Here is a 9355-nt window from a genome sequence, read left to right as displayed (position 1 = left end):
TCCTGTCTCAGCCTCCCAAGTAGCTGGGACTACAGACGCACACCACCATGCTGCGCTAAATTTTTGTATTTTTAGTAGAGAAAGGGTTTCACCATGTTGTCCACCCTAGTCTCAAACCCCTGAGCTCAAGTGGATCTGCCTGCCTCGGCCTCCCAAAGTGCTGGGATTACAGGGGTGAACCACTGCGCCCAGCCTGTGAATGTGTTTTTTAAGTGTGGACATCCCTTACCTTGTGTGTTGGGAATGGGGGAGGTCGGGGTGTGTTCAGAATTTCTCCCTTAAGATGTTGCCAAACCAGAATTACAGAGTAGAAGCACCTGAGTACCCATCTCAGCCCCTCACCCACCTTCTCCCAGCTTCCTGCCCCCCCCATCCATACCAAACTAAAACCAAAGATCTTATTAACACATTTTGTAGAATCGTTTTCTAACAAATCTGAATTGAATTTTGAAAATCTGAAAGACTTGTTTTTGCAGTTTAGGAAAATAGGAACTTTGGGAGTTAGCATATCTTAACATGCGAGCTTTCAGTGAAAGGAGCTAAAGTCAAGCGATAAGATGAGCCTGAAGGCGAAGAGCACAGGATTTCCTAATACCATTCCACAAACATCAACAGTAGATCAGCAGCAACGAGATTTTCTTAATGCATAAACTCACCACTAGAGGATATTACATACTAGTGTTCTGCTCTACACTAGAACAGACAGACCTCAATACTAACAAGGGAGTGAGTGGCTATGAATTATTTAGTTGCTGTAGGAATTGTGATTTTAAACAGGACACAATAAAAATGATTTCAAGTCTGAAGTTGCAGTTCGAGTTCGAGTCATAGAATGTTTGGTGCAGAAGCAGCTCCATCAGGCTAAACTGAGAAAAGATCTTGCTGTTGGTCCAAGGTATTATCTACTTTAAGAAAAGGAAATGAGTAGGCAGATCCTATTATGTATATGTTCAGGGCACTCATTACTGTGGAATCTGCCCACATGGCTTTAGGGCTCACAGAAGGCCCCCATACACACACTAAAAATGAGACACTAGCCGGGTGTGGTGGCTCACGCCAGTAATCCAGCACTTTGGGAGGCTGAGGTTTGTGGATCCTTTGAGTCCAGGAGTTTGACACCAGCCTGGCCAACATGATAAAACCCTGTCTCTACAACAAATGCAAAAAATTCGCTGGATGTGGTGGCACATGCCTGTAAGTCCCAGCTACTCAGGAGGCTGAGGAGGGAGGATCACCTGACCCTGGGGAGATGGAGGCTGCAGTGAGCCATGATTGCACCACTGCACTCCAGCCTGGGTGACCAAGTGAGACCCTGTCTTAAAAAAAAAAAAAGGCCAGGCACGGTGGCTCACGCCTATAATCCCAGCACTTTGAGAGGCCGATGCGGGCTGATCACGAGGTCAGGAGTTCAAGACCAGCCTGGCCAACATGGTGAAACCCCCGTCTCTACTAAAAATACAAAAATTAGCCAGGCATGGTGGCGGGTGCCTGTAATCCCAGCTACTCTGGAGGCTGAGGCAGAATTGCTTCAACCCAGGAGGTGGAGGTTGCAGTGAGCCGAGATCGTACCACTGCACCCCAGCCTGGGCAACAGAGCAAGACTCTGTCTCAGGAAAAAAATAAAAAATAAAGGCTGGGCGCGGTGGCTCAAGCCTGTAATCCCAGCACTTTGGGAGGCCGAGATGGGCGGATCATGAGGTCAGCAGATCGAGACCATCCTGGTGAACACTGTGAAACCCCGTCTCTACTAAAAAAATACAAAAAACTAGCCGGGCGAGGTGGCGGGCGCCTGTAGTCCCAGCTACTCGGGAGGCTGAGGCAGGAGAATGGTGTGAACCTGGGAGGCGGAGCTTGCAGTGAGCTGAGATCCGGCCACTGCACTCCAGCCTGGGCGACAGGGCAAGACTCCGTCTCAAAAATAAATAAATAAATAAATAAATAAATAAAATAAAATAAAATAAAAGACTTTGTCCTTTTGACCTATGTCTGACACTTTCTAGGATCACTAATTCTTAAGTATACAAATCAATATTTAAGATAAACCATGAATTCAGTAACATGTTTTATTATCTTGTTACCTGAGATGCCATTTGAAGCTCTCACCTGGAGTTGGCACACCTCTATGACTTCAAACATAATAATAGGTAAAATATTTCAAGGAAAATTTTAGAAGACAGAGGCAGGCTCAAAAACAAGATGCATCTTTGAGGGTCAGAAACAGAATAAAAACTCCAAGTGGTGAGCAGGGCTGAAGTCGCAGGCCTGCTGGCCTTGCATTTGAAGTCAGGCAGGCTGCTGGGGTCTTGGAGTTCTCACGTGAGGCTCACCAGGTTATGTAAACAGATTGCTTGTTAGAAGCCCTGCAATATTGGTATTGTTATCTGCAAATATTCAGTAATTAGTTTATTTCACACAGCCTTTAAAAAGAAATCTTGTTTGAATGTCTTATATAAAGTATGCTACAAGTCAGTTTCATTTTTTTTTTTTTTTTTAAGAGATGAGCTCTGTATTGTTCAGGCTGGACTTGAATTCCTGTGCTCAAGTGATCCTCCTGCCTCAGCGTCCCGAATAGCTGGGACTACAGGAGCAGAGCCCTCTGCCTAAGTTTTTTTTTTTTTTTTTTTTTTTTTTGAGACGGAGTCTCGCTCTGTTGCCCAACTAGAGTGCAGTGGTGCCATCTCTGCTCACTGCAACCTCCGTCTCCTGGGTTCAAGCGATTCTCCTGCCTCAGCCTCCCGAGTAGCTGGGACTACAAATGCATGACACCACGCCCGGCTAATTTTTTGTATTTTTAGTAGAGATGGGGTTTCACTGTGTTAGCCAGAATGGTCTCGATTTCCTGACCTTGTGATCCACCCGTCTCGGCCTCCCAAAGTGCTGGGATTACAGGCCTGGGGCTCTGCACCTGGACAAAGTTGACATTTTTAATACATCTTTACAAAATGTGGAGAATTCCCAATAGGACTTTTTGTTTAAAATTTTTTTTAAGACTCATAGCCTAAACAAAGTTAAATATAGTTTTTAAAGACTATTCTGTTGAGTACCCTAATAATCATCTGAAGATGAGAATTATGTCTAATTTTTTATCTGCTTTGTATTATTTACATTTTAACATATTAAAATGACATTTGTTTGAAAAAGAATCTAATGTTTTTCTAAAGATATCTCAATGTTAACGACTGTCAATTTATTTCCCTATTTTCAGGTTCATAATAATTTTTGTATATAAACTTCTTGATCATACATTATTGCAGCATTTTATTCTTGCAGTAATAACTGTTTATTAAATTGAATGGTAGATTTTTATCTAATGAACACAAGGTGATTTCCACTTCAAGTTACATTATAGACTGCATTTATATATTTGAAAGTGAATATTCAAATTTAACAAATCAATGACATGCTTCATTTGAATTGCTATAACTGAATATTCAAATTTAAGAAATCAATGACATGCTTCATTTGAATTGCTATAACTGTTCAAACATAGTTTATTGAGAATCCATCTTTTCCTCACTGATTTGAAATACCACTTTGTCACATACTGGATTCTCATATGTATTTGTGCTTATTTCTGAATTTTCTATGCTGATCCATTGACCTGGCTGTTAGACATAAGTACCACACAGTTTTAATTATTGTGGCTTTAATATCTGGTGGTGGCTCATTTATTTTTTTTTCAGAATTTTTCTAGCGTTATTACTTATTCTTTCAAATGAACTTTAAAATCACCTTGTCTAAAAAGTAAGTATTTTTCATAGGATTACATTACTTTTTCTAGTGATCTGGTTGGAAATTGGCATCTTTATGACAATAAGTCTGCATATCCAAGAAGCAAGCAAACTCTATTCTGGGTATGATTTTACTATGGCTAGAAGCAGCTAGAAAGTGTTGTGTCTGAAATCTAAAAACCCACATCTGGTGAAGTTCTAAGTTTGTTTAAAACACCAATTCTTTTTCATACTCAAATATGAAAGATGAGAATGGATTATCTCTGCTCCCCCTACTCCCTCCAGCACTGGGAGATTTCCTTCCATTTTCTGGAAACAAGGAATCTTTATTCATCTTTGGAATGACTCAATTCACTGAGGATCCTCACAGAGATAAACAGTGCCTGAGTTGCTTCCTAACTGCCACGGTTTTCTGTGACAGGAAACCCCTCTCTACTGGATTATCTTTAAAATGATGTTGAATAATAGAAGCTCTGTGAAAATATTCATTCCTAGAATAAGAATATAAACATCCTTATACCAAAGCCACTGGTAGTCCTTAGTTCTTCTCCAAGTAATCCTAATTCTGTAATCCTTTTGTCTCCTGACTCTTTTGCTTTCTGTAATCTTGGGTATGAGGCTACACATTCAATTCACAAATATTTACCAAATACCCACCTGTGCTAACAACTGAGTTGAACAACAAATATCTTAATGACGGAGAAAAAAACCCTTGTATGGTTTGGGTGAATATTTCCTTCCACCCCAAGTTCTGTAACCTTTGAATAGGATCCTCCCCCTTCTATCTATGGGAAATAGGACTAAGAAGATGTAGTTTGGCAGGATGTCCTTTTTTGCTGACAATAGGGTATCCATAAGCAATATGCTGTCCAAAGTCTCAAAGTGGGTCAACATTTTGAGACTTAGTAGCAGCATGCTTCGAAGAGGATACAGGAGGAGAAGCCAGCCCTGCATTAGAAATAATTAGTCCACTAGCCCCTATGGGTCATTATCTGCTACTCGTTGCAGCAGATAATGATATTCCCAGCTGTGATTTGGGCTGGTTGTCCCCTGACAAGTTTTCATGCACAGAACCCAGGTCAAAACCCAGGTAGAAAGAAAATGCAAACACGCCTCTCATGTGAGGGGTGACCCTTTCGGGCCCAATGGGGATGCAGCAGCAACCTTGCAGAAAGGTCTTGAAGAGATGAAGAGCTGTAGTCTGATGGGGAGTATAAACTAGGTGAAGACCATGAGCAGGGTTTTTCTTTTTTCTTTCTTTCTTTTTTTAGCAGAGTCTAGCTCTATCACCTGGGCTGGAGGGTACTGGCACGGACACAGCTCACTGCAGCTTTGACCTCCCATGCTCAAGTGATCCTTCCACCACAATCTCTGGAATAGCTGGAACCATAGGCACGCACCACTGTGCCTGGCTAATATTAATTTTTTGCCTGTAATCCCAGCACTTTAGGAGGCCAGGTCAGGTGGATCGCCTGAGGTCAGGAGTTTGAGACCAGCCTGGACAACATAGTGAAACCCTGTCGCTACTAAAAATACAAAAAATTAGCTGGGGGTGGTGGTGGGCGCCTGTAATCCCAGCTACTCAGGAGGCTGAGGCAGGAGAATCACTTGAACTCAGGAGGTGGAGGTTGCAGTGAGCCGAGATCGCACCATTGCATTCCAGCCTGGGCAACAAGAGTGAAACTCTGTCTCAAAAAAAAAAAAAAAAAAAAATTTTTTTTTAGAGACGCGATTTCACTACGTTGCCCAGGCTGGAGCAGGTATTTTTCAGGCAGCATTTAGTCCCCATCATTTTGCCTTACCTTACTTCCTGGTGGGCAGCATTGCATGTAAGTTTTTGTCACATAAAACAATAAAGACTAGAGAGATGGCTTGTTCTGGTGCATAGGCAACGTTTTGCAGAGGAAAGATGAGAACCTGTAGATTTATATTGTTTTGATTAACTCTCCATCCACCAGTCCCAGCTGGTAGCATCAATGAGCAGGAATTTTCACAGTCATCTGGAGAAAACACCCCATATTAAAAAGCAAACAAGTTTTATGGGGGGGAGGAGTTCACAGATGCATTTGGGAAAAATTAGCAAACGGCCCCTTGCTTACCATCTTCACTCTTTTCTTTTTCATCCCGAACATCAAAGTCATTCAGTGGTTTTGGGATCACATATTCCACTTAATGTTTAAAGCAGATGCCAATGGGAGGAGCAGAAACATCCCTGTGAGAAAAACCACAACTATGCATTGTTATGTGAAATTTGCTCTAGTTTCACATTCTTAACATGTTAAAAACTGGAGTGAGAACTGGCTTTTTTGCTGTGAGGTGATGCTGTAAAATGGCGGCGGCCCACTGAGCTGTGGCTATCTGGGAGGTGAAGGTAGTTTCGTTGAGTGGTGCCTGCTGGGTTGGATTCACCTGTAGCTGCCCCGCCAAGGGGTACCAGATTCCACCATCTCCTCATCTTCAACACTGCCTTAGGCTGGCTGTGACCTGGCCTCATGGCCGCAACCGAGACGATGCTGTGACGGGGCTTTGGCTCTATTAGCCAATGTGGGGTACAGACAAAAGTGACCCTGTGGCCAAGGCCTGCTACATTTATCCAGCTCCTGTAAACACACTTTCCTGTAGAATCACAAAGATGTAGGAAGTCCGGCATCTTCCATCTGCTTCTTTCCCGTCCTATACCCACTCCTGAGTCTCCTGTTTTAGTCCCTGTGTGGTTCCAGTGTCTAAAAAATGAACACATGAGAGTTATAACCCCTTTTTAAGTTTCTTCTGCCTACGTATCTTCTGTAGCTCAGTCCTTTTCTTCCCTTTTACAGCAAGGTAGCAGGCGCTTGAGTTCTCTGAGAGGAATGAGAAGGACAAATGCAAGCCCTTTCCCTTGAGCCTTTGCAGCTGGTTGACTCAATAATAGTTGCCGAGCACCCATAGGTCAGGCTCTGCCAGGGCTGGCTTTGCTCTGTAATGAACACCTTGTACTCCAGGATTGTTTGATTATCCTTCAAAACTGGACACACTCTTTCCTGTCAGACGGTTTCTGTGGTCATGCATTGCGGTGGGGGTGGATGTGATGACCTCTGACGATCCTTCTAGCTCTAGAACTCTGTAATTCTAATGGTCAGGCGCATGTCTTAGCATCTGTCTTCTTTCTCCCCTTATTGCTTTCATTTACCACATTATTTCTGTCTACCTTCTCAAGACTGTAGCCTTTCACCTAGCACATCCTCTGCATATCTGCATCCATCTCTGGTTGAATTTCAGTCTGTAACCAGCAGACCAGTCTTATCTGGCCTTACTCTGTGGGTAGCAGAATGTCCAGTTATCTTGCAGACACAGAGCAGAGAAGTTGCAACTTATGCAGCCAGGGCATGCACAGAAAAGAAAACTTAGACCTCAAATGACACCTGGAACCAAAGTCTCTCCCCAACCATGGAACTAAAAGTTTGGGACATAGGTGGAACCTGAACACTGGAACATTTTCAAAAGTGGGTGGGTCAATTGTCTAGGAATTTCTGGTGATAAGACCCCTCCCCACGCCTTACCGAAAGTCGTCTCATTTGAAGTCCTTCCAATCAAATCCTGCCCTGCCAGCACTTTCACATACCAACCTGTCCTTCCTAACCCATAAAACTTGTCCCAAAACCCAGATCTGGGAGACAGATTTGAGTTTTGACTGCTGCCTCCTTAGCAGTTGACCTCAGAACAAAGTCTTTCTTTTCTTCTTTTTTTTCTGAGATGGAGTCTCACTCTGTCACCCACCCTAGAGTGCAGAGGCATGATCTCGGCTCACTGCAACCTCCACTTCCTGGGTTCAAGTGATTCTCCTGCCTTAGCCTCCTGAGTAGCTGGGATGACAGGCGCCCGCCACCACGCCCAGCTAATTTTTTTTGTATTTTTAGTAGAGACAGAGTTTCACTATGTTGGCCAGTCTGGTCTCGAACTCCTGACTTCGTGATCCGCCCACCTCGGCCTCCCAAAGTGCTGGGATTACAGGCGTGAGCCACCGCGCCCGGCCAGCCTTTCTTTTCTCAAAGCCCAGTGCCATAGTATTGGCTTCTTTGTGTGTTGGGCAGCAAGTCCATTGCTTGGTAGCAAGTCTGTCTTCACTGTCTACAAAATGCTTTGATTGATAGCTCCCTGCCCCTCCTCTAGTGATCTAGACCCATCTGTGATAATTTCACTCTTTTCCTGAGGACAAAGTCTGGTGGAAAAGAAACACTGAGGCTAGCATCAGCTTCCTAAAGTAATGATTCCACATTTGGCAGACAGAGGGACCCACTCAGTCTCTGATTATGGCCAATCTTTGAACACTTGACTCCACTTCCTACCTGCAATCTCCACTGTGTTAATTTTAGTCTCAAGCAAGTCAATACCTGGGAAGGTTTATACCTCACCTGTGAAAATACGTGTTAATTTCCCACCCTGGAGTTTAATAAGCTCCTTGAGGGCTGGGGTGGTATTTTCATTTTTATTTCTCTAACACCTAGCACAAACGTTTGGTGCCTAGTTTAGGTCCTCAACAAATGTTAGTTGAATAAACAGTTTTCTCTCTGTTAACTCTCCTCTGTAATGGCAATTTTTTCAAAATCCAGGCACGGATTGGCCTTACTGCACATTTCAGAGTAGGAGCCCGTCGGTTCACCATTAGAGTAATGGATCTCAGGGGTCAAAGTTGTGGACACAATTGTAGAGGAAACCACTGGGCTCACCAAGAGAATGATTGTTTCTGGCCCCTTTCTACCTAACTTCATGCAACATGTAGACTCCTGAAAGTTGCAGATGAGTTGGATTTCTGAAAATCAAGTTGTTTTGTCTTTATTGAAATGTCCTAGCTTCATTTGACTGGACTTGGATTACCAATAGGTTTCTTACACTTTGGCTTTGAGTTTCTTTGCCTAGAGGCCTGTAAGTCAAGAAAGTCTAGGAAAAAAGGGGGGAGGGCATGAAATATTAACATGGAATGACTGAAAGGGTCATTTTGCAGATGGGGAAACCAAGGGGCTAAGTGACTGCCTAAGGCTATAGGTTATAGTGCAGACCTGAGCCCAGAACCTAGATCCAGGGCCCGAGGCCACTGGTCTTTCCACTGTGGGGAAATCTTAGTGAGCCGGGGAAGTATAGTATTTACAAGAACCTACCATTGAACTATCTGGGGGTGTGGAAAATGGCTGTTTGGCTCCATTTGAGGCTTTCTCAGCATTCTTGTTTTACAGGGTACATCTCCCCATCTCCCTCCTTGGAGGCGCATATTGTCTACGGCACCCATAACTGCAGGACTGGCAGCCTGGAAGGGCCTTGGCGGGGGCTGGCGGAAGCCCTCACTCTGGCGCTTCCTTGTACCTCCCACCTACATGATACAGAGGTCCGTTGTACTCTCAATGGACCTCCCTGGCTCAATCCTTCTCTGCCTGCAGCTTCCCGGTGTCCCAGGATTCAAACTGTGCCCTGTGCCCCCGCCAGTCCAAGTACTATCAGATATGTCAGCAGCAGGGAAAGGCCATTTCCAGGTTTCCAGTTGGGCCTGAGGGGCTTTGTGGAGTCAGTAGCAGAGGAGGCAGGGCGAGCAGAGCCGCTGGGCAGGCACAGCTCAGGAGCAGGGCCTGATGCGCAGCTGGAAGAAGAGGGAT

The sequence above is a fragment of the Rhinopithecus roxellana genome, chromosome 8, assembly GCF_007565055.1.
Source record: "Rhinopithecus roxellana isolate Shanxi Qingling chromosome 8, ASM756505v1, whole genome shotgun sequence".
NCBI classification, from domain to species: Eukaryota; Metazoa; Chordata; class Mammalia; order Primates; family Cercopithecidae; genus Rhinopithecus; species Rhinopithecus roxellana.
Note: the sequence above shows the minus strand (reverse complement) of the source record.